The 25,501-nt window shown below is 41.3% G+C and overlaps 1 protein-coding gene across 8 annotated transcripts in view; it reads right to left on the bottom strand.

Annotated features, from left to right (window-relative positions):
- POU6F2 (POU class 6 homeobox 2) overlaps nt 1–25,501 on the bottom strand; it is a 337,461-nt gene that overhangs the window by 78,999 nt on the left and 232,961 nt on the right. The window lies entirely within an intron of this gene.

Genomic DNA, 25,501 nt, shown 5'->3' with positions numbered 1-25,501 from the left:
GAGCCCACCTTGCACTGGTATAGCAGAGAGAGGTGATTGCTAGTTATGACTCCCTTATTCTCTTTCTGACCTCTCGGGACCATATGCCAGCTGAAGATTACAGGTTGTCCAGCTACTGTCACTGTGACAATGGCTTCAAGAGTCATCTCTGCCAGCTTTACACCTCCCCACACAGGGGTATCCCCAGGCAGAGCTTTATGATAGATTTCCCTTCCCTCTGTGCCACACCAGAGGTGCAAAAGGAAATAGAGCAGGGCCACAAATTCAGCTCCAAATATCTAACTGGGCCTGATTTTCATCTCAGTTAAACTGGTGTAAACCCAGAATAATTCTTAACAGAGTTATTCTGGGTTTACACCAGTGTAACTGAAGTCAGATGTAGCCCTCTGCTCTTCCATTCAATGGTACACACAAGCTCCAGAAATGGATTCCCTTTCTAAGAACCATGGATCAGTGTAATTAGATGCAACTGCATGGAAGTCAACAGAATTGCATCCACTAACTGTGGGCTGGAATTTGACTCCTTGACAATAGCTACTGAAAAATTAATTGCAAACTTCATAGATATTAAAGCAGGTTGGAAACAGGATACTTTATACAGTAATTACAAGTTCATTTCTCAGTAATTTACACTAGTGAGAGTGAAACCATCTTTTCATTGGTGCCTGTGACAGCAATAAGTCTCTTCTCACTGGCATTTGGGAAAGCTGCACAAGCCTTTCACTGAGTTCATTTAAAAGGAAAATTCATGGTTAGAAAATTAACATTTAAAGTGTGAATATGAAAAACTTTCCATACAGTGAATTTCTATGAACTGTGTTCAGACACCACACGAGAAGAGGGACAGTCTTGTGATAAAAAGCACTGGCCTACGGCTCCAGAAATTAGATGCAGTTCCCAGATCTTCCACAGACTTCTTGTATGACCCTGGCTGAGTTACTTTAATCTCTTTGTGCCTCAGTTTCCCATCTGTAAAATAGGTATTAGAATGCCCCCTTTCTCCCACACTTTGTATTTCTTATCTATTTAGATTGTACCTTTGGGCTAGACTACCTACACTTGCCCCAAATAACAAAAGGCGTGCAACAAAATGAATTTCGTTATTTCAGTGCACATCTGTATGTGGGCCAGCCCTTAACATGCACTGCACAGCACTTGGCAGAAGGGGTCTCCATCTTGACTGGGGCCCCTAGGCACTACCTGAATACAAATAATAAGTATAAGCAACGTCAATGGAGGGCATGTTTGTACAGAGAGGGGAGCGGGTGAGTGAGCACCCAAGAAATTAGTAAAAGTTGGTCATCTAATAGAGATGGACTTTAACTAAATAAAACAAACAAAATTGTAATGAAAATTGGAACTGGACGTTTCAAAGTGGTTTCCTAAAACAGGGGTGGGGTGCCTATTGGAGGCTGCACTGTATTTCACATATGATAGACTTCAGTCTGTACCACACGTCTGCATCAGCTGCTGTTTATATATAACTGATTTCACTTGCTGATTTATGTTATCAGAACCTCCGGAATAAATGAAAGCCTTGTATTCTCTCTGAGGTTGTTACCTGACAACATAAGTATATTATCCAGAAAATACTAATTTTATTATTAACAGTCCAGACACGTCATGAGATAAATCAGCTGTTCAACTTGCCACTGAATCTTTCTACCCACACTAAATCCATTCACTTCTTCTGACTCTTTGTTTATTGAAATGCTTCCGGTAAATGTCAGACACAAAACCTTGATTTTATCAACCTATATGTTTATAATGAATTATCCTTATTCATACTACGCTGATTTAAGCTGTAGATCTATCGTTGTACCTCATCGTGCAGAAAAGGCCACATACTTTATCAATGAGCTTCCTCACACAGCTCTTACAAGTAACAGAAAGTCAGAAAAAATTCAAATAACCCACAACAGCCAAACTGCAGAGTGTCACAAAACCGTTTATAATTGGCACTAGCTGGCACTCAGATTTGTAGTCACAGCAGAGAGCTGGGATTGAATGGTTATAGAGACTGAGGCATCCTCCCTCACAATGGTTTCTCCAGAAAAAGGGTAGTGCTGACTTAGCAGGGGAAGGGGACTTTATCACTTTCCCTTGTGTCTGTTCTGTGGATAGAGGTCTTCATTCTCCACTGGGCTGATTCTGTCTCCCACCAGTTTTAGTGCAATGTAACTTCACTGATTTCAACGGAAGCTTGGTGCCCCCACTCTGTAGATTAGCAGCAGTGCTGTAGGGGCTGGCCCTGCTGCCAGAGCCCTGGGGATGGGCACGCAGAAGAAGCTGACCATCTCTCCAAACCACACCCATCCCACAGCCCTGGTTGGTAGGAGAGCTGGCAATAAAATCCTGCCCTTACTTCCCCTGCCAACTATCCTGCAGCGGGAAGATGGATTGCCATTGGAGAAGGGACTGTGCAGGATGGCATGTAGGAGATGAACTAAGGGCTAGGGGACAGGCCCAGCAAGCAACTGAGCTTGGGATACTTGTAATCTGGCATCACATGTAAGAATTGACCAGAGCCCAAGGGGAAGGAGGTGCCTGAATCAGGGACCGAGGAGCTGAGGCAGGAGAGGAAGTTGAAACTGTTTGATGGATGAAGGTCAAGTTCCTTTCTGGCCTGTGGGATTTATGCCCTACTCCTTTTATTGGGCTCTGAAATAAGACTGATGTTCTATACATGCTAATAAAGGTGCTGGGATATATTTGTGTAGAGTGAGGACATAAAGAGCCATGCTTTAAGGAGCAATTAGAGAAGAACTCCCTAACCAGGAGGTTTCTACCTTATTAAACTCCCCGCTGCAACACATCTTGGTCATCTCTGGCAACTGAGGACTAGAAACTCTACAACCACTTCACAATCTGTGTGTTGGAGCGATTTCTGCCTCATCGAAGGTTGTAAGAGCTTGGATGCAGAGGGGGAGCCCTCCTTTACCGCAGCAGTGATTCCTGGCTTACATCAACATCAGTGACATAAGAGTCAGGCCCCATGATTTTACATCCAGCAACTTAAAAATCTGAACAAGTAGATAAACAAACGAATAAACAATATAATAGAATATATTAATAATACAAAGAGGGGAAAGCTGTGGTTCCTTCACCTGGGGAAAATGTAAGCAACCCTATATCAAAAATATCTGGAATCAGAACTACAAAAAGTAATGGCAGCAAAAGGACAACAAACAGAAAATATTATAAATAAATAATTCACATTGGGACCAGTCCCTGTATGGAGCTGATTTTAATAGGAATTGAGGGTGTTCAACATCTCCAGAAGTTGCTCGGTATCTTGTAGGATTGAGCCCCGAAAGGGCAAGAATATATATGTGTGAAAGAACGGCACAAGGGCAAATAAAAATCCTTTTGTGCTCACGAAGCGTATTAGATGCAGGTTGCTCTATAAATTTTAACTAAAGAATAACAGCCTAATATAGGCCACTACCTAATATAGCAGATCTGATATATCAAAGAAAACACAAAAAAAGTATTGTATGTACATTTTGGGAAAGTTCCCATTATCCAAGCGGAACACAAGTAAAAAATATTATATAGAGATTAATCTTACCAAAGAGAAAGAAAATTACAGGACTTGAATTATACTTACAAACGCAAAGCATCACTGAGCAAATAAAAGAAATAACTAATTCTAACACATCAACATTTGGTGGGAAAGGGAGGGAAGAACATAAAGAAAGAGGCAGCATCACAGGAATGACTATAGGAATAATTATTTTAAATCAGACTCTCAATATACAACATCATAAAAACACTAAATCCAGCTTTAGGGATAGAAGAGAGAAAAATACGGATACATCAAAACAGTCATGTATTTCTGACATTTGTCTGAATATCATGCAGCCTACACACCTATCCTGCTGTGTGGAGGATCTAGGGGAAAAGATGATAGGCATATATAAGTCAACTGTGTAAGAGATGAGCCTTTATTCTATATGCAGGGATTTTAAAAGCATTCAGAATAAATTTACACACTTTTTTGCTAGTGTTATTTTTAGTTTTACAAAATAGCGGGATAATTATTCTAGGCTATTTTACATTAGAAAAGAAGAAAAACGTGTGATAATGCATCACTAAAGTCTACATCCTGTTTAAAAATAGCCTTTAAAATAAATACAATAAGCCTGTGTCACTGTTACCAAGATAGCTGCTAAGGCTGGCTGGGAATTCTTTGACTAAACCCTTTTTGTCGGAAAATGCATATTCATCAAAACCATTTGTGGGACAAGATCAATTTTGATGTATTTTCCATTTCATAAAAATTTTGAAGAAGCAGTTTTGTAGTTGTTGCACTGTTTTGTTTCAATAAATTTCAAAACTGGGATGAAATTATTCTTTATTTTGGAATCTGAATTAATTTATAGTAAAAAAAGTCAAAAAAATTAAAAGGTCGGAATAAAAAGTTTCAAAATAATTGAAGCTAAACGTTTTGATTGATCCAGTCCAAAAATTATTTTGCATTTTTGGTTCACAAACTTTTTTGAGACTTCAATTTTTATGCTCATTAGGGCTGGGGAAAGTGTTCAAAATCTTGGAAATACTCATGGGATAGGAAATCCTTCTTCCTTCCCAGCCCGCCTGTCCTGTTTCTAGTCTCTCTGAATGCATCCCCTCGTGTTTTAGGTCTTTAGGCCTTTACCTATCTTGAGGTGGAATTTTGCAGTTCTCCCACACTTGGTACCGTACATATCAACTGTGATTACCCAGCAAGTCCAACTGAGTTTGGACACCTGCAGTTCTTCCCTTTAGGAGTCGGTGACCAGAGATATACAGTGATCAGACAGCCTTCTGGAAACCAAAGTACTCTTTATTTTGCAGTAGGAACACAATGTTTAGAGAAAAAGGATTTTAAAACAATAAAGTCTACACACGTCTATCTTCTCTAAAGCTCTATCATCCCCTGATGGTAACCTGGGCAGACCTAACTTCACCAGATACTCCTAGTGGGTCCCTGTGTCTCAGTCTGGTTCCCCTTTAAAGCTACAGTCCTCTCTTGACAGAGGACTCCTTTTAATCCTCCCAGAGTTCTTTAGTTCTTCTGTATTCCTAGGATTTTGCCCATCTGGTCCAAGCCAGGCCTGTAGGTGCAGCAGGAGATTGAGAATCCATAAAGCCAATAGTTCTGGTACTGTCCTTTAATGATTCTCAAATATTTGCTGAGTAGTGTTTTATTTTGAGCCATTTTCGCCTTTCTGTCCATTTTCCCACACAGTCCTCTGTTGAGTTAGCCCCACATATTCATCCAGCAAACATACAGTATTAATAAATTACAGAGCAGTTCCAGATCCATCACAACGCACTTTTCAAATATGGGTGCCTTAAAAGGATGTTCAATTTCCTCCCTGGGATGCTCACATCAACATTTAGGACCATAAAATGGACAATTAGGTGCCTGATCCAAAGCCTAGTGAAGTCATTGTGAGTCTGTCCATTGACTTAGGCCTGGTCTGCACTACGCGTTTATACCGAATTTAGCAGCATTAAACCGATTTAACCCTGCACCCGTCCACACAATGAAGCCCTATATATCGATATAAAGGGCTCTTAAAACCGATTTCTGTACTCCTCCCCGACGAGGGGAGTAGCGCTGAAATCGGTATTGCCATGTCGGATTAGGGTTAGTGTGGCCGCAATTTGACGGTATTGGCCTCCGGGCGGTATCCCACAGTGCACCATTGTGACCGCTCTGGAAAGCAATCTGAACTCGGATGCACCGGCCAGGTAGACAGGAAAAGCCCCACGAACTTTTGAATTTCATTTCCTGTTTGCTCAGCGTGGAGCGCTGATCAGCACAGGTGGCCATGCAGTCCCAAATCCAAAAAGAGCTCCAGCATGGACCGTACGGGAGATACTGGATCTGATTGCTGTATGGGGAGACAAATCTGTTCTATCAGAGCTCCGTTCCAGAAGACGAAATGCCAAAGCATTTGAAAAAATCTCCAGGCTATGATAGACAGAGGCCACAGCAGGGACTCAACACAGTGCTGTGTGACAAGCGTAATGGAAAGCCAAAGAATCAAATGGACGCTCATGGAGGGAGGGAGGGGGGACTGAGGACTCGAGCTATCCCACAGTTCCTGCAGTCTCCAAAAGGCATTTGCATTCTTGGCTGAGCTCCCAATGCCTGAAGGGTCAAAAACATTGTCACCAGTGGTTCAGGGAATATGTCGTCAATTTACCCCCTCCCCCAAAGAAAAGGGAAAAAAATCGTTTCTCGCCTCTTTTCAATGTCACCGTATGTCTACTGGATGCTGCTGGTAGACGGGGTGCTGCAGCGCTAAACAGCAGCATCTTCTCCTCTCCCCTCCCCGGTGGCAGACGGTACGGTACAATATGACTGATAGCCGTCCTCGTCATCATCCCGTGAGTGCTCCTGGCTGGCCTCGGTGAGGTCGGCTGGGGGCACCTGGGCAAAAATGGGAATGACTCCCGGTCATTCCCTTCTTTAAGCTTTGTGTCCTGGAGATTCAGTCCTGGCAGATGGTGCAATAGGGCTGGTAACCATCCTCATCATAGCAGCTGGAGGCTGAGCTCCTCTTCCCTTCCCCCCCCCACCCCTTCATGTCTAATGGAGATTCTGGACTATCCCCCCCACCCTTTAATGAGTAATGGAGATGTCCTGCCTGGAATATCATAGCAGCTGGAGGCTGCCTCCCCCTCATTTTATCTCACTAAAAAGTCAGTGTTTCTTATTCCTGCATTCTTTATTACTTCATCACACAAATGGGGGGATAACTGCCACGGTAGCCCAGGAGGGGTGTGGGAGGAGGGAAGCAACGGGTGGGGTTGTTGCTGGGGCACCCCCTAGAATGGCATGCAGCTCATCATTTCTGCAGGATATCTGGGGCTCTGGCCCTGAGCGGCTGTGCTCTCTGGTTCTCTAGTAGACTTGCCCCATATTCTAGGCAGGACTGACTCTATTTTCAGACAAAACATAAAGAAGAGAATGACCTGGGAAGTCATTCCCATTTTTGTCCATGCGCCCCCAGCCGACCTCACCGAGGCTAGCCAGGAGCACCCATGATAGCAGCAGACGGTACAATATGACTGGCAACCGTCATCGCCAATTTCCAAAGCAGCAGATGGTGCAATAGGGCTGGTAACCGTCTCCGCTACCTTGCAAAGGCAAATGAATGCTGCTGTGTAGCAGTGCAGTACCGCGTCTGTCAGCAGCATTCAGTACACATATGGTGACAGTGACAAAAGGCTAAACGGGCTCCATGGTTACCATGCTATGGCGTCTGCCAGGGCAATCCAGAGAAAAAGGGTGCGAAATGATTGTCTACCGTTGCTTTCACGGAGGAAGGATTGAGTGACGACATTTACCCAGAATCACCCGCGACACTGTTTTTGCTCCATCATGCATTGTGATCTCAACCCAGAATTCCAATGGGCGGGGGAGACTGCGGGAACTATGGGATAGCTATGGGATAGCTACCCATAGTGCAACGCTCTGGAAATCGACGCTAGCCTCGGTACATGGACGCACACCGCCGAATTAATGTGCTTAGTGTGGCTGCGTGCACTCGACTTTATACAATCTGTTTTAAAAAACGGGTTTCTGTAAAATCGGAATAATCCCATAGTGTGGACATACCCTCAGATGGTATTTTCACCGGGCCCTAAATGTCTAAGGCCTCAATTCAGGAAAACTCTTAAGCATACATTTAACTTTAATGATGCGCTTAAGTCTCATTACTTGAATGGGACTACTGCTCTACCTTTAGGTATCCTATTAAGGCACACCCATTTGAAATCTTAATATCTTAATTCAAAATGATCTGTAATTAAAAATAATTCTTAAAAAGACTAACCTCTGCCATTCTTCATTGACATCACTGGTATTTTGTAGTAGTGTAGTTCTTTTAAAACTACCATATTGTCCAATATCACAACTGGAAAGAGACTCAGTAAATCCGGACCCCTGGTCTTTCCAGTAAAGCTCTACTTATTCTTATAAAAGAGTAAAGAAAAGATTTAATCTCCTAGAATGAACAGCTGAATTTAAACCTATTATGGCCACTATTACTAACAATAGGACTAATATTTATATATCTGCTCATCACAAACTTTTAAAGAAGGGGTCAATAGTCTCCCTCTCTGGGAGTTCATAAAATGTTCAAAAGCAAAGCAACAAAATTACACTGAGTAAATCAGCCAGATGCAGATGAAATCGCATTCCATTTCAGAGAAAACACAAAACAATCCTACAATCTTCTGAATGTCTCTTTAATGAAGACATCTTTCAAGAACTTTGTAAACTAGCATTCAAACAGTAATAGCTCAAAGAACACCATAAACAGCTTATTTCAGGTAGAAATCACATCACATCTAAAATAGGGTTCATGTGCTGATCAGCAAGCAAATAGGCGAACCAACCAACACTATGGATGTTTTCCTCTCTGGTTCCTGCTTTTCTTAGTGCATGAAGGTCTAGAAACTCAATTTGTTTTACTATTACATTACCTATATAGCACTGTCTCTAGTTAGTTGGCCCACCACTGTGCCAAGCCTTAGCCCCTGAAAAAAACATCCATTTGATATCTAGGAGTTATCAGCCAAAAAAGAAAGCAAAATCTATCTTGAATTAATAGAAGTTCTTCCCCCCTCTACCCCCCATCATTACTTTCTGGAAAATTGATCCAAACACTGTATATTATAAACAGAACTTGTTTTAGTGTTAGGCAGTGAGGAATCCATTAATCAAACTGAAAGGTAAAGAAATTGCCTTTTTACTTTTGTAACGTTTTAATATAGGACCTGTTATTAAGAAACATAGTTTAAGTCACTTCTTAAAGAGATTGGTCCTTCTTTAGAGACTGGGACTCAGGAGATCTAGGTTCAACTCCAAGGTCTGCCCAAGACTTCCTGTGTGACCTTGGGAATGTCAATCTGTCTGTGACTTATGGTTTGTCTAAATGCGTGGCAAAGCATGCCAAAGGGGTGTGATTCTTGAAGTACCCTAGTGTGTTGCACTCTAGCTGCTCTGCATAGACCCTGCTGGCGTGCTCTAAAAGGTAGTCATGTAGGCTACGTTAATGTGAACTAGGTACCTTTAGAGTGCGCCACAAGGATCTACAGGGGGATGTTCAAGTGCAACATGATAGTGTGTTTTACAACAGATTGTAAAGTGGCAATAATATACTTCTTTCCTCTCTCTTGCCTATTTAGAGTTTAAGCTCTTTGGGGAAAGGACGAGCTCAGATTTTGTGCTTGTTTAGTACAATGGACCTTGATATTGGTTGAGGCTTCTAGGCACTACTGTAATACAAACACATCGTCATCATCACTTTTTTGTGTGGAAGTGAATGAAGGGTATGAAACCAGTAGGATGGCTGAGCATGGAGAGACGTTACTGACATTCCAATAAGCTGAAGCAAGCTGAAGGGAGTAAGTGCAGCATGCTGTTGGGCTGGCAGAGGTGCTGCACCAACATACAGACTAAGGCAGTTAATTTTGCAATGAATATTGACAAGTATTGAACATATTGAGCAGTGCTCCCTTGGCCAGTTTGAGCCATTGACCAGTTTTGGTGATGTAACTGAACTCCTTATAAGGGATGATTATGGATGGAAATATTAATTATAACAGGTGTAGGAATCATGAACAAAACAGAATACTACACAAGGAAAAATGTTGTCTCTCCTATTTATTCCCTTTAGGAAGTTGTAGGTGTTGTCTCCTTGGAGGCAGCAGTTTTAGGAAGAAATCACTTGAGACACAGAGAGAGGTAAACCTTAAAAGCAGTCATTTATTGGCACACACTGAACTAACCAAACCAGCCAAAAATGGCTGGGCTATCCCCTAATAATCTAACTCAGTTGCCATAGCAACAACAAGGTTCTATTACCATGACACTCAAATACACAACATATTCCTCCCCCCTTAATGAGAATATCCCCTAAATAAAACAAACACTAAACTAGAGAAGGAGGGTAGACTGCCTCCGTTCCTGGCTAAACTCTGGGGATTATTTTGCCCCCTAACCGTGGGTTCACCCTAGCTAAAGATCCAGCCATTGCGGAGGCCTTCTGTCTCTAGGTGGACTATGGCAGACTTCTGGTGATGATGCACCCAAAAGTGTCTTGGGTGCAGGCCTGATAATGGGCTCAGGGTTCATAGCGTGAATGGGTGAGGATGTGGTATCAGCTTGTTCCGGGTAGAGGGGTATCTCAGCCACCAGCAATAATGGAGGGGGACAATCAGGAACAGATGACTCTTGATTTGGTGTCTTGCTGGAAGTGGTGAAGTCAGGCAACTCATCTGAAGATGTGCCTGAGGACTGGTATGACCTGGCAACAGCTGATCTACATGTCACCGCCAGGTGAGATCCTCTGCAATCCGGACTGTGTAGGAAACATGTCCTGTTTGAGCGATGACAGTGGCAGGGACCCATTTAGCTTCAGAAGTATAATTCCGAGCCAAAACCTGCTGTCCTGGGCTAAAGGTTCAGGGTGCACGCCTGATGACTTGATATTGCTGCTGATGTTGCACAATTTGTTGGGGTTCAGAAGCTTTCAGCAGATCAAAGCAAGTGCGCAGCTGTCATCCCATCATTAGAAAGGCCGCGGATGCCTTGGTCGTAGCATAAGGTGTGTTTCTGTAGGATAATAAGAAGGTGTCCAGACGCTTTTGAATGGATAATTGTCCCCTTGCCAATTTCAAAGCTTGTTTCACTGTCTGCACAGATCTTTCAGCTAATCCGTTGGTGGGTGGATGATATGGTGCTGAAGTGATGTGGCATATCCCATTTGCCTTCATAAAATTTTGAAACTCCTGAGAGATGACCTGCGGTCCGTTGTGACTCACAAGTTGTTCTGGCAGACCGAAACGACTAAAGAGTCCTCATAGTTTTTGGATAATACTCTCTGCAGTATTGGACTGCGTTATAGAGACTTCTGGCCTTTTAGAATGAGCATCTACCACCACCAAGAACATGCTTCCTTCAAGGGGCCAGTGAAGTCAATGTGAATACGTTGCCACAGGTTTTCAGGCCAGTCCCATGTGTGTAGGGGTGCCCACTGGGGTGCATTCCTCACACCTTGACATGACATACAAGCTCTTGCCTTCTCTTCAATAGCAATGTCCAATCCAGGCCACCAAAAATAGCTTTGTGCAATTTCCTTCATGTGCACTATTCCACAGTGACCAGAATGTAGCTGTTCCAACATCTGTGATTTCAGTGGTGGTGGGATAATGACACATCTCCCTACAACAAACAACCAGATTGGATCGATAACTCCGTCCTGCCGGACTTGTAGGTAACAAGGTCGGGTGAGACTGGAGAGGTTCGTCAAGATGTTCTATGCATCACCAGGCCCATAACATGGGACAATACTGGGTCAACATGAGTTGCCTTCTTTACCTGAGTAGCGGTGATGGGTGTATTTTCTACCTGATCAAAGTAAAAGATTTCCTTCTGGGCAATATCTTGATGTTTGACTGCCAACGGTAACCTTGAGAGACCGTCCGCATTGCCATGCAGAGTGGATTTCCGATATTTGATTTCATCTGTGTGCACTGAAAGCAACAATGCCCAATGTTGCATACGACTAGCTGCTAATGGGGGAATGCCTGTGTGGGGTCCAAAAACTGAAGTCAGAGGCCGACGGTCCGTGAGAAGAGTAAACTTCTGCCCAAACAGGTACTGATGAAACTTCTGAATTCCGAAAACGATTCCCAATGCCTCACATTCGATTTGGGCAGAGTTACTTTCTGCTTTGCTTAGAGTGCATGAAGCAAAAGCAATAGGTCTCTCTTCTCCTGAAGGCATAATGTGTGACATGACCGCTCCCACTCCATAAGGGGAGGCATTGCAGGCCAACTGTAGGGGTAAGGATGGATCAAAATGTGTCAGAAATTCAGAATTTAGCAATACATCCATAGTTTTGTTAAATACAACATCACAGGCTTCAGTCCACTTCCAGGCCTTTTTCTGCCCAAGGAGCTTGTGAAGTGGTTTTAGCAGTGTGGCTAACTGTGAGATGAACTTTCCATAATAGTTCAATGGTCCTAGAAATGAGCAAAGCTGGCTAACATTTCAAGGAGGGGAAGCCTCCACAATAGCCTTAAATTTTGCAGGGGCTTTACAAAGACCCATAGCATCAATGATGTGTCCCAAATATTCAACAGAGGGCTGGAAGAATTCACACTTGTCTTTGCGGACTCATAGGCCATACTCTTCCAGTCTTTGTAGGGTAGCCTCTAAATTCTTTAGGTGATCCTCCTCATTCCTTCCAGGTGACCAGGATGTCGTCTAGATAGCACTGGACTCCAGGCAAGCCACACAAGATCTGGTCCATAGCCCTCTAGAACAGGGCAGGAGCGGACATTATTCCGAAGGGTAGGCAACGGTATTGATAAAGCCCTTTATGCATCACAATAGTCAACACCACTTGGGACTTTTCATCGATGTGCATCTGTAAATACGCTTGACTCAGATCAATTTTACTGAACTTTTGTCCCCCAGCCAGTCCCGCAAAGAGCTCATCGATGCGGGGAAGCAGGTAATGCTCTGCACACCACACTGGGTTGACAGTGACTTTAAAATCACCACAAATCCAGAGGGAGCCATCTTTCTTCACTATTGGAATGACAGGAGTTGCCCAGGGTCTATGGGTAACTGGTATTAGGACTCCATTTGTGACCAGGCACTCCAGGTCCTCTTCAACTTTTGGCCTGATGGCATATGGCCCAGTTCGGGCTTTCAGATATTTTGGTTGACTGTCAGGTTTAATGTTCAATGTCACAGTGATTTGCTTTGTACTTCCCAGATCCTCTCCAAAAACAGCAGCATGTTTCCTTAGTATAGCAGTCAGACTGGTTTCTTCTTTAGTTATTCTGTGCACTTCTGCCCAGTTCAGCTGAATTTTCCTAAGCCAAGATCTACCTATTAAGGCTGGGTAATTACCTCTCACCACAAACAGTGGCAATTTAGCAGCCTGTTCATTGAGCTCCACCTTAACATCAATTTTGCCCAACATGGGCACAGCTTCTCCCATATACGTCTTCAGAACAATTTTTGTTGCTTAAGTGGAAGATGCTGTAGCTTTTCTTTATACACAGTCTCGGAGAGCAACAAAACGGATGCACCGGTGTCCAATTCTATGCATATAGGTTTGCCGTCCAACAACGGGGCTACTAAGTATTCATGTGAGCCCACTGCCAAAGACAAAATGTGCAGAGGCTCTTCTTCTTGCAATGAGATGTCTCCTTGGTCATCCTGGGTCTGCTCTAGGGTATGCAGGTTTCCCTTTTTGGTCGGCCAGACCACAGGCCTCTTTTTCTTTTGTTTACAGGCACACTCAGTGTGTCCCTTTTTGCCACAGTGTCGACACACTAGGTCCTTACATCAGCATTCTGATGCATGGTGACCTGGCTTACCACAGCAGTAACATTCCAGACTCCACACAGTTTTGTGGGTAGGTTCTTGTGACACCTTATGCACCCTAGGGGATGCACCAATGTATTGCGCCTCCTTTGTAGCCCGTTCCATGGAGACTGCAATATCAACAGCCTTCTGTAAGATAAACTGAGCCTCTGTCAATAGGTGCTTCTGTATAGCTTCACTGTGCAGGCCACACACTAACCTGTCACGTAGGGCATCATTTAATATCTCCTTAAATTCACAGTGTTCTGCAAGTTTTTTCAAAGTTGCTACAAATTGTACAATTGTTTCATCTTCTTTTTGGCCTCTTCTGTGGAACCGATATCTTTCAATAATTACCAGTGGTTTGGGAGAAAAATGGGATCCCAGGACTTCCACAGTGTCACTGTAAGATTTGGTCTCAGGCTTAACAGGGTGTAGTAAGCTGCATAGCAGGGAGTAGGTCTTAGACCCTACGACACTTAAGAATATTGGCACCTTCTTCTCTTCTGTAATGTTATTTGCAATAACAAAAAGCTCAAAACACTTAATATATATGTGCCATTGCACTATAGTCTCCTCAAAAGGTTCCAGCGGCTCTGTAAGTGTAGCCATGGTTTTAGTTTCAGGTTACACAGTCAGTGAAAACAAGCCAGTTCTCAACCCCTTCCAACAACAAAAACGTTTTTTTTGTTTTTTTTTTGTTGTACCTTGACTTCTACTTCCTTCTATTGCTGGGGCAGCACAAGAATCCCACCCTCATTGCCACTTTGTTGTATCTTTGGGGGGCAGCAGTTTTAGGAAGAAGTCACTTGAGACACAGTGAACCGTAAACCTTAAAAGCAGCCATTTATTGCCACACGCTGAACTAACCAAACCAGCCAAAACTGGCTGGGCTATCCCCTAATAATCTAACACAGTTGCCATAGCAACAACAAGGTTCTATTTCCACAACAACCAAATACACAACAGTAGGTAAAGAAATTGTCTTAGTTTTATTTTATTTTACAAAGTAGCGTCCAAAAATATTTACTAGTGTAGATGTCTAACTGTATGACTAGTCTAAATCAAAATGGTTCTTGGGTCCATCAAAATGAACCAGGATTATGCGAAGAAATCAACTGGGAGTTTTAGGAAAAGGATATGATCAAACTGTGGGTGCAAGCTAACTTTTCACTGAGTCCCAGATCCTAAAAAAGCGAGGGTCACTTTAAGTTATAGATCTGTCTCGGTCTTTTTAAAAAATTGTTTTTTGTTCATTTTTGGGTGCCAGTGTATTTTTTCCTGGTTCTATGAAGATGGTCCCTGCTGATAACACCACAGAAAGTAAACTACATAGGTAGAATGAAGCACTGACTCGAAGATGGGTTGCTGCGACCTTCAAAAAGTATCTGGCCTAAAAGACCTGCAGCTAGGGTTTAGGGGGTGGAGCAAATAGTTTAACAGAAAATCGAATACACAATATATGAGTTATTCCCCCACAACGATTTACAACAATGAAAAGGAAACATTTCCATCAATTTCCATTGCGTCCTTGGTCATAATCAATAAACTATAGACACAGAGAGATTTCTGAATGAATGAATGAACGGGTCAGAGAAAGTCAGTTGTCAACACTGTGGAGTGTCATTAATGCAATGTAGTTAAAAACAAAAGCAGAAATGCATCTGGGCATTCCAATTATAGTGTGAATTAGACTACTCTAGGGTGTTAGTACTAGGAGTTAGTTTTCCTTGGCATTATTTCCATTTCTGCTACTGAGTTGCTTGCTAAACCTTAGTCAAGTTACTTATGCCCTGATCTAGCACATCACTCAAGCACATGTGTATGTGTTGTGCTAGATCAGGACCTCCTATGTCTCAGTTTACTCACCTGTAGAATGGGTATAATCATACTTGCCTAACTCACTGGGGTGTTGGAAGGCACTAGGACATGTGGAAAAATGGTGCTACAGAAGTGTGTTCATTATTATTATATCTTGAGCTAATTTGAAAGTTTAGTTTGTGCCACCACAGCACTGACTAATAGATTTAGACTGTGTAAACTTCCTAAAATCTAAATAAACAACATCCTTTAGGGTAGAATGGGCCTAAAACTTTGTTCTGTGACTTGTCAGTAAAAATATAGGGCCCATATTGAACTTAATTGAAATTAATGGGTATTATTGTCACGGGGATAATGATACGTACCTCTTTTTGTAAATGACAGATCTACAACTGATGAAAATATCATTAATTATTATTATTATTATTATTATGGTCGTTGTTTCACTGAGAACAGAATTAGGTTTTAAACTCTGATTTCTAGTAATGTCTGCATCTGGACTCTAGAAAGAAAGCACAAGAAAAAAAAATTCTGGGTAAAATGTTCAAAAGTGCCTAAGGGCCAGATTTTTAAAGATAATTGGATGTTTAAAGATACAGCTTGCTGCCTAGTGACATAATCCAAATCACCTAGGTCCCTAATTCTTATTGATACTTATGGGAGTTAGGCGCCTAAGTGCTTTGGTAAATCCCATTAGGTACCTATTTGCTCTTTGCCACCCAGTGATTCTTTTACATGGAGGGAATCCCCCAGGGGTTGGATCCACCATGTTTCTGACTGCTTTGTGCTGCTGGTCTGGTGCCTAGCAGATGGCCTGAGGCCCAGGATCCAGCCCGATGTTTCTCATTAGAAAGGACTGAGAATTTCAGTTAGTGCATTACAGGAAAGCTGTGACAATTGTTGTATCATTTATCTATGGATAACTAAATGTGTGAAATTGAAGGTTTAAATTCTGGGTCCATATTTAGAAACTGGTGTCATTTGGGCTATGTCTACACTGCAAAAAAAAAAATCCACGGCAGCGAGTCTCTGAGCCTGGCTTAGCTGACTTGGGCTCACACTATGTGGCGGCTAATAGCAGCATAGACGTTCCCGCTTGGGCTGGAGACAAGGATCTGAAACATGGTGAGGGGGCAGGGTCTCAAAGCCTGGTCTCCAGTCCAACCAGGAATGTCTACACTGCTATTTTTAGTCTCATAGCACAAGCCCGCGTCAATTGACCCAGACTCTGAGACTCACTGCCATGGTTCCCCACCCCCCCAGTGTAGACATACCCTTGGATTCCTTTTGGAAAGGACATACTGCTACATGCCTAAGCATGCATAGCTCTCCTTGCTACACAGGCTTTCTGAGATATGGCTGGGATTTGGCCCAACTGCCTGGTTAATTAAAATGTAGGTGAATATAGTGACCTAACCAAATCGCTGTACAATTCAAATATTAACTGACTGCAAAGTTGGTAAGGGGACTTGATAGCAAAGGTTAATTTCTTAATGTGTCAAGTATCAGAGGTGTAGCTGTGTTAGTCTGGATCTGTAAAAGCAGCAAAGAATCCTGTAGCACCTTATAGACGTCTGTTAGTCTATAAGGTGCCACAGGATTCTTTGCTGCTTTTTCTTAATGTGTTTCAGGTACTGATGGGCAAACCTGGTCTGCAGGTTTGGTTAAGCATCTGAAAGTTTATAGGATGTTTATTCAACTTGTTTGGACAACCCTTATCCTGGAAATCTTGTGAGACGTCATAGTCTTGTGAGAATTTTAGTACTTCCTGTTTGCATCTACACTAGAAAGAGGGCAGTGGCAGCCTCTCCTGTGGTATTTGTCCATTTCCATAGACCTGACTAGTTAGAACCAGAGAAAATTTAGGGAAAAAACACAAAATGTTTTTGTACCTACACTGTTCATGTTCAATTCAGTTTGATTTGTGGGCAAAGGCTTGAGCCAGTGCCATTTAATTTGGACTATTTTGTCCATGCTAATTTATACAGACACAAAAGCCTCTGTTAATATTGATCCCAGATGTATGTTGTCTTTAGACAATTTAAAATAAAAATGTCCCAAGTCTCCTATTAGTCAGTCCTGGTCATTTCTTGGGGAATGACAGCACAGATCTGGCTCAATAAAATGCCCACTCTCATTCAAAAAGTAAAGAAAACACACCTATTCCCAACATGCCCTGTGAATATGCTGCTACAATACCATGTTGTTGACTAACCATTGTTTCCTTTAGTTATTGCTGCTCCCATCATGCTTACAGTTTGCCTACACTTTTGCATGAGAATGGGCATTTTATTGAAGTAGATTTGTCCCATCATTCTCCAACCCAGTTGGTTCATAACATAGTACGATAACACCAGATTTGCAGGGTACATTTGGAATGTGTGTATCCATCTTACACTCCAAGGGCATGTGAGACTGTATCGTATCTTAGCCTTGTAATGAATTTTAAGTTTCTCGAGATCATTACTCACCACCTGAAATAAGTGCGGGAGAGTAAATGAGAATAGCCATCCCCATCAGAAAAATATACATTCATTTAATGGCCGAAACAAAACGTCATCTCTGTTGTGATAACAAAAGGCTTAAAGTACATTACTGTCGTTTCTCAATACACTTGCGGTCTGACTACTGGGTCAGATGGTGCAACAGTCCATGTAATCTCCTGAATGGAAAAAAATTAGACTCAAAGTGCCAAATAGATGCCCACAACATAATATCAGGTAAAACAAACATATTCCTCCTACCTGCCCCCCCCTCAAATGTTAGAGAAATAGAGAGAAATTCCAGTCATTTCTCATTACTGTGAAGGTCAGCCTAGCTGGGAAAATTGTTTCTGCTTTACAATTCCCCAAACTGTAGAAAGCAGTTAGAGTTCTGGACAAAAACTAATGTTGCATTCAAAGGGAAAAGAGGCTGATATGGCATTGCTGCAGTAATAAGAGAATTTTTTACTCTTTCCACTTCCCTGTGAACCTAATCAACTGTGACATGAGAAAATATACTGGGCTCACCCAGCCAGAATCAGACTGCCACCTGAAAATGTCCTCAATATTCCACTGTTTGGGACTTTACAATGATCCTTCCGACATCAATTTTGTACATGTACATCAAAATGCCATTAGAAATGCTTACAAACACCTCCTGCTCACAGGCCTGCACTCAGACTCCAATCGAAGCCTGGCTGTAAAGACTCCCCAGTGGTTGACTAAAGGTTTCTTTCGATTACTCATATGAAAGCATTTGGTTATGGAAAGGCATCTTGGGGGAACCTGGGGGATCTAAGGATATCTATTCTGACCTCCCCTGTAAGCTCTCTTGAATGTCATTAGAAGCAATATGTAATGAAGGTGCTTTAAAATCTGCCTTTCACATTTAATTAATATCTGTTGATTTATTCTCCTTAAGATCCAAATAGGCTGTGCCTTTCAAGGGATGAAAATCTGTGCATGAGAGAGAGAGGGGGAAAAGAAAGTGGGTGGGGAAAAGAGAATGACGAGAGACTGATAATATACACTATATACAGTATACATCTCTGATATGTACAGTATATTTGAGTGTATCCATACACGTGTACTGACACACACATGCTCTGCATATATGATGCAAGTGTAAATGAAGTTAGACAGTCTTGATAAATGCTTGGCAATTTAATGTAATTCTTGATGACAGTTTTATTATTTCTCAGTGATGAAAAGCTGAATAAATCTAATGTGACTGCACACAATGGTATTATCATCCTCTTCTTTTGTTCTAATATTTACAGGAAATATTACAAGTGTTTGACATATAAATTGAGCATTTGACTGACTTTAATAACCATGTGATCAATAAGAAGTGATATTTTTATAGTCTAAGTTCAATATTTAAAGGGCCATGGGTGGAAAATCTTTATCACAGCAATAAGGCTAAAACTTTACTTTCAGAAACTATAATTCCTCTTTTTTACATTCTGTTCAGAACTGGTCTCTTTAGAAGTCAAGTTCTGTTCATAAAAATCTCATTTGCATTGGACATGGGCAGCAGAAAGGGTACAGATGGGGGACATTTATTTATTTTGGGATTTATTTTAACTTTATTTTCAAGAAGAAGTTCAGCCTGTAACTTTATTAAAATGATTTCTGAGACATATATCAAAGTTTATAATTTATCCTCACAAGAGACCAATTCTTTATAAAAACTCTGACCAGCTATAATCATATTCATATACAATATGTATTTAATATCTGATATCTGTGTATCCATCATCCTTTAAAAATATTTCCTTAAAATAACCTAAAACATTACATGCAAAATGGAAACAAACAAACAAGCCTCACCACCCTGACATAAAACCTACTGCGCATGCAATGCTAAGATTGCAAGAGCGCTCATCCAATCAGGGAACAGACACAATACCACAAGACCTGTATGTCCAACCACAAACTAACAGTCCTAAATTTGGAACACTCACAATGAACTGTTTGTGAACAACCTACAAGCCAATAGTTAACCATAGAATTTTTCAGCAAATAATCTAGAATAGCAGATAAATGTGAGATAATGATAAACGACTGGCAGCCAATTCTCAAACAGAAATTAGCCTAAATGCTTTGACTAAAGTATTCGCTGTGAGTTATTCATTCAGCTCTATTTGGAACCCTTTAGTTTGCAAACTGATCATCTGCATTCAAACAAGACGGACAACCACCTCAAGTGGCTCTATAAGGTGCCACAGGATTCTTTGCTGCTTCTACAGAACCAGACTAACACGGCTACCCCTCTGATACTAACCACCTCAAGTGTTAATTTATAACCAAGCTTATAGAATCAAGAGCACAGAAAAAGGGTCGCCAGGCATCTCAGACAGCAATGGATTGTAGGGTATGATAGGTGGGTCACCTACCAAGGGTGCTACTGTGGTGCCCACTTAGGGTGACCAGATGCCCTGATTTTATAGGGACAGTTCCGATATTTGGGGCTTTTTTTTATATGGACTCCTATTACCCTCCACATCCGTCCCAATTTTTCACACTTGCTATCTGGTCACCCTGTTCCCACTGGCCATTGACAAACCTGTTATTGGGGTAAATCGTCTTGGCAGGGGGTTAAGCCATTTGATTGGTGTGGCTCTCAGGGCTGCACAGAACAACCATTGGGCAATCACCTCTCATTAGATCAAAAAGGTCTGGAGTGGGAAGTGCACTGATTTATTCTTCCTTCTTAATGAGGCGTCTCCTTGTGAGCTCATTATCCTTGATAGGATGGAAGACCCTGGCGGAAATTAAGAAACAGCTCCCCACTGCATGGACCACACTCCACTAGTGAGCAGCCTTCGGGTAACTGCATGAGATAGCCTTTTCTCCTTAAATGTCTGGGTAGTTTTTGTGATGTCCAGACTGATTTTCATGGTGGTGATGGGAGTTTTTCTGCCAGGAAGCCGCTACCAAAACTAACATGCTCTGAACAAGAATCATTAACAGGATTTATCTAGCACTGAAGACAACAACAAGGACCTTTGTTCTGAATATGGAGCCCAGCAGCCTAGCCCTTGCTGTTGCTACTGACACAAGTCAGGAGCCCAAGGGCAAGCAAGGTTTCCTGGGCGGTTCTGGCAAATGAGGTGGAGGCATTAGAGGGGTGGTAATTGGCCTGCTTCCAGACTTACATCCATCTAGGGTTAGCCAAAAGTCACTGGGGCCTGGATTTTACCCTTTATTTTTATCACTTAGAAAAGAAAACACTTTAGTTAGACAATCAGGCCAGATTTTCAAAACTGGGTGCCTAAAGTTTGGCTCGTAGGTCTTTATTTAGGCACCCTGGTAAGTAGCCTCATTTTCAAAAGTGTTGTGCACTCAATATGTTTTTTTCCAAAGAGTATAAAGTCAGACAGGCAGTATTTCTACCTTTCATTCTGGGGTGAATTCGTTTACAAAGGCGTTCCATATTAACATGTGTTATGTGAGACAAGATTGCTATGAAATCAGTCAGTATGCAGTGGCTAGTTCATAATGCAATAATGGCTGCTGCATAAGTAATGACCGTAACAAAGGCAGATCAGATGTATATGCTGACACTTCTGTATATGGCTCTTTCTGTATATGATTGCTTCTCTTTCTGCTGACTCCATTCCCCCTTTGACCTGTAGAACCCTAGGATAAGTAACGCAGAGATCTCCGCTTGTATTCCAAGACATTGTAGTTTAATGACTTGTGAAAGCATGTGCTTCAGTCTCAAAAGAATTTGCATTTCACCATGTTCCACTTGGCAATTCCCTCTCCCAGAAATAATGAGTAAAACCGTCTCATGTCATGCACTTGATCCAGGAGTATGTTATGTAAAAAGTTAGAGAACATTTAGTGAACTGTCACATCTTTGACATGCTCAGTAATATTCAGAAAATCAGTACATATTACTATCACATTTAGGAGAAAAATATATTAAATAAAGATTTTCAGCAGCAAGCTAAAGGCTATCATGTTGTCTGTCACTCAGGTATAGAGTTCTGACACACACCTGGGTACATCCCCTTGTGTGCATGTGGTCATACCAGTAAGGTGACTAGCTTATGGGAAGAGCCATACCATTATAAAGCATCTTCATATTAATATAACTGCATCCTCACTAGGGGAGTGGCATAGCCTGAACTATACTGTGTAGTAAAAGCAGTATAACTTTTGTGTGTAGTCAAGGCCTTAGTAATGCAAACACACACAGGGTATTGTATACATCTATTTGAATGACTTCTAATTTTGGAATTTACAAACAAATTTCTCTTTGTTCCCTGTGACATTGATAGCCAAGGCCAAGATTTAAAAAAAAAATACTAGCCTAAAGTTCTGGCTCCTAAGTCCATAAATAGGTTCTTTAATAAGTCACCTGATTTTTAAAAGTGTCAAGCACCCAGCAGCTCTCAGTGAAGTCAGTGGAAGTTGCTCAGTGCTCAGCCCTTTTGAAAACTGGGTCCCTTATTTAAGAGACTAGCTTTAGGCTTCTGTTTTGGGGAGTTTTAATTTGCCCATATGCCTCTACCCCAAAGGATATCATGTGGAATTGTACAACGATAGGGCAAAATTTCATAATGTTATATGTGACTTTACAAAAACTCTCTCTGGTTAGTTTCCTGAACATCTTTGTCAGTGGCGATACCATTGTGGCTCTTACTCATAATCAGGTGAGAGAATTCTCATTTTAAATGGCAAATGAGCACTGAGAGAACAGTAGCTTACATATAAAAGTTCATCACACTGAAACAGAAAGGAGTTGATCTAATGCAAAGGCCATCATTAGCTTAAAGTCAGTTGTCTAATCAGATCCTGTCACTATGGGGATTGATCCTGTTCTCACTGAGGTCAAAGGATGTTTTGAATTGGCTTCAACTGTAGCAAGTTCAGACCCTGCTCAGGTGCTGATTCTGTTACCCATCTTCATTCTGTTACCCATCATCATGCTGAGTGATGCTTACCTCTGAAAGCAATCCAGTGAAGGGACAAAGGGTAGAGACAGGGGCAGAACTGGTGCTCCTTTTCTTGCCTTCTCACTGCATTGTCTTGCATCATTGTAAAATATATATATATGTCCACTTCAGGATGAGATTTAGGCGGCACCGATGTGACTAAACTGGTTTCTAAATTGATTTAGTTAAATGAGAGCAACCCCCTTGGGTTGGTTTAAAAGCGTCCACACAAAGAGGTTGCACAGATTTAACTAAAACAGTTCTTTAAAGCCAACGTGTTGGTTACTTTGGCGCAATGGCTGCGTGTAGGTATGCCCTCAGTAAATCCTTTAGGAAAAGCTTGTCCCATGACATGAATTTAAGTTTGTTTGAGCACTCTTTGCGCCTTAAAAAATAAAAAAGGTAAGATTTTGAAAAAATTGTAACCTAAAGACAATTGTACTTCTAACCCTACGGCCCAAAGGGCTGATCCTACAAACCTTTACTCGCATGAGCCGTTCCAATGCCTTCCATTGCCTAAGGATTACTCACATGGGGAAGGGTCTGCAGGATTGCTCCCTAAAAAGTTGCTGCTCTTCCTAGTGAATAATTGCATTTTCAACAATTTTTAAAGTGAAGGTATTAAGAACCCTTTGAAAAGTGACTGAATATTTCAACGTAAATAAATCTTGCATGTAAAATATATAAATCTCTGTGTGTTGCATTTTAAATCTGATAAATATTTATTATCAATGCTGTTTGCTTTTAATCTGTTCAGGATATCATTCCTCCAGCTTTTTAGTACTTAAACAAAAATGGCATTTACATTACAATATTGCTTGCCAACAATCTCATTTTCTGGTTTAGTCAGCAGCCTTCATGCTTGATTAGTCTTTAATTATACAAATACCTACATATTAAAAAAGTTTTCTTTTTTCCATACTTTGAGCATGTAATTATTTTCTCTTGCATGCAATAACCTTTAATTTTAGGATTAAGCAACTGATTCTCTTTAGTATGGATGGATTTTTTCAAGTGTTAAAGCAAATTTGGTTATTGTATTACGAGTAGGAAAATTAACTTTAGGAAAACCTTTCATTAGAGCATCTGACAGCACACTGATCAGCTGCTGACAGAAACTTCAACATATTCAGACGTGAAAACAAAACAGGGGCCTGATTCTCTTTCCTTTGAAAGCAGTGGCAAAACATCAGAGGGTGAAGGATTGGGCCTACAAGACCGCTTGAATTTTCTTGCTTTTTATTGTAGGAGTATGATTTGTATTACAGTCATACCTAGAGGACCCAACTGAGATCAAGGCCCCATTGCATTGCACCAACACAGTGTAAAAGACTGTAGTTCTAGAAGAGTTTCCAGATTCTAAATAGATCAGACAAATGGAGAATCAGAGAAAATCAGGGAGCAGAGGCAGAGAAAGGTGAAGTGACGTGCACAAGGTCACATAACAGGTCAGTAGCAGAGTTAGGGGTACAACAAAGGTATCCTGATGGCTGCTCCAATGCCCTATTTTCTAGACCACATTGCCTTCCCTGTGAATATTAGTTTTAGAATGTTAACTCTACAAGAAATTTTTTTTTAAGTATCAATAATGAGAACAGAGTGAAACCCCATTCAGAACATTCATATTCTATGCAGAGGAAACAGAGGTCCCACTCCTGCAGGCCTTAGTCACAAAAACTGCAGGACTGGACCCACAGGACACATGAATGTTATTGCTATCCATGAATGTAAACTTAAAATACCAACGATTTCCCTAAAACATACACATCACCCCAAACTTCTTTGGGGAGAAACAGCAATGATTTTAGAATGGATTTGTTTTCTACGGTTTTGTGGGGTTTTGTATTTGTTTTACGTGTACTGTAAGTATTGTAAATATACACATTGATTGTATTGAGAACATTGTGTGGGTGGGATAGGGTTAAAAAAGGATAATGTTATAATTCCATAAGGTTAGATTTTTATTTCATAATGTCAGAGAGAGCCTGACCTTGCTCCATCTAAAAGCAACAGGAAAACTCCAACTGACTTAAATAGCGGCAGGATGAGACCGCAAATAAGAAGGAAAGTTAGCTAGAAAGGGTAGTAAACTGACAGCCAACAGGGAGAAGGAAATCCACAAAACCCCTTACTTTGCAAGTAAATTCTTTGCTGTTACTGAGCCACAGTTTTGGGTGTCATTTTAGTGTTTTCGATTGCCTGCATTTTTTAAAATCTTTGGATCACCTGATCCTGATTGCTTCTCTGTTATGAGTGTGCAATGATTTTGCAACAGTGGGCTAAGCACAAGTCTTTTTAAAATAAAATAAAATAAAATAATCTTATCTTCCCTCCCCCCTTACTAGCTCAATGATTTCAGCAGTCAAAAACATTCTGAAACAATGCTATTTGGTGCAGAGGTTTAATGCACTTAGTCTTTCATTTCTGCAAATTTGGCTTCAAATCCTAATTTCTGTGACAAACATAAAGTTGTTTTTTTCAATCTGAGTCCCCAGTGGCCATTTGGCCATATCTACGATGACCATTTAGAGCTGGGTGAAATACAGAATTTCTGTTCCACAGAAAATTCAGATATTTCAACAATTATTTTCATCCCAAATTGGGATGAAAAGTTGTATTATCAAAAGGTTTCATAAAACGAAAAGTTCTGAAAAATTTCAATTAGAAAGTGTCAAAATGATTTGTTTCAATATTTTCTATCAAAGCAAAACATTTCTACATTCCCATGTATGTTTCTTTTCAGCATGTTGAACTGAATCGAAACATTTTGCTTTGAATCAGTCCGACAGTAAATGGAATCTGCCTATCCTGGTGATGTGCCTCATGTGAACTTTAATTCAGGTGCCTCATGCAATCAT

The sequence above is a fragment of the Mauremys reevesii genome, linkage group 2 (assembly GCF_016161935.1).
Source record: "Mauremys reevesii isolate NIE-2019 linkage group 2, ASM1616193v1, whole genome shotgun sequence".
In the NCBI taxonomy this organism is placed as follows: Eukaryota; Metazoa; Chordata; order Testudines; family Geoemydidae; genus Mauremys; species Mauremys reevesii.
This window is presented reverse-complemented; position numbering and strand designations above follow the sequence as displayed.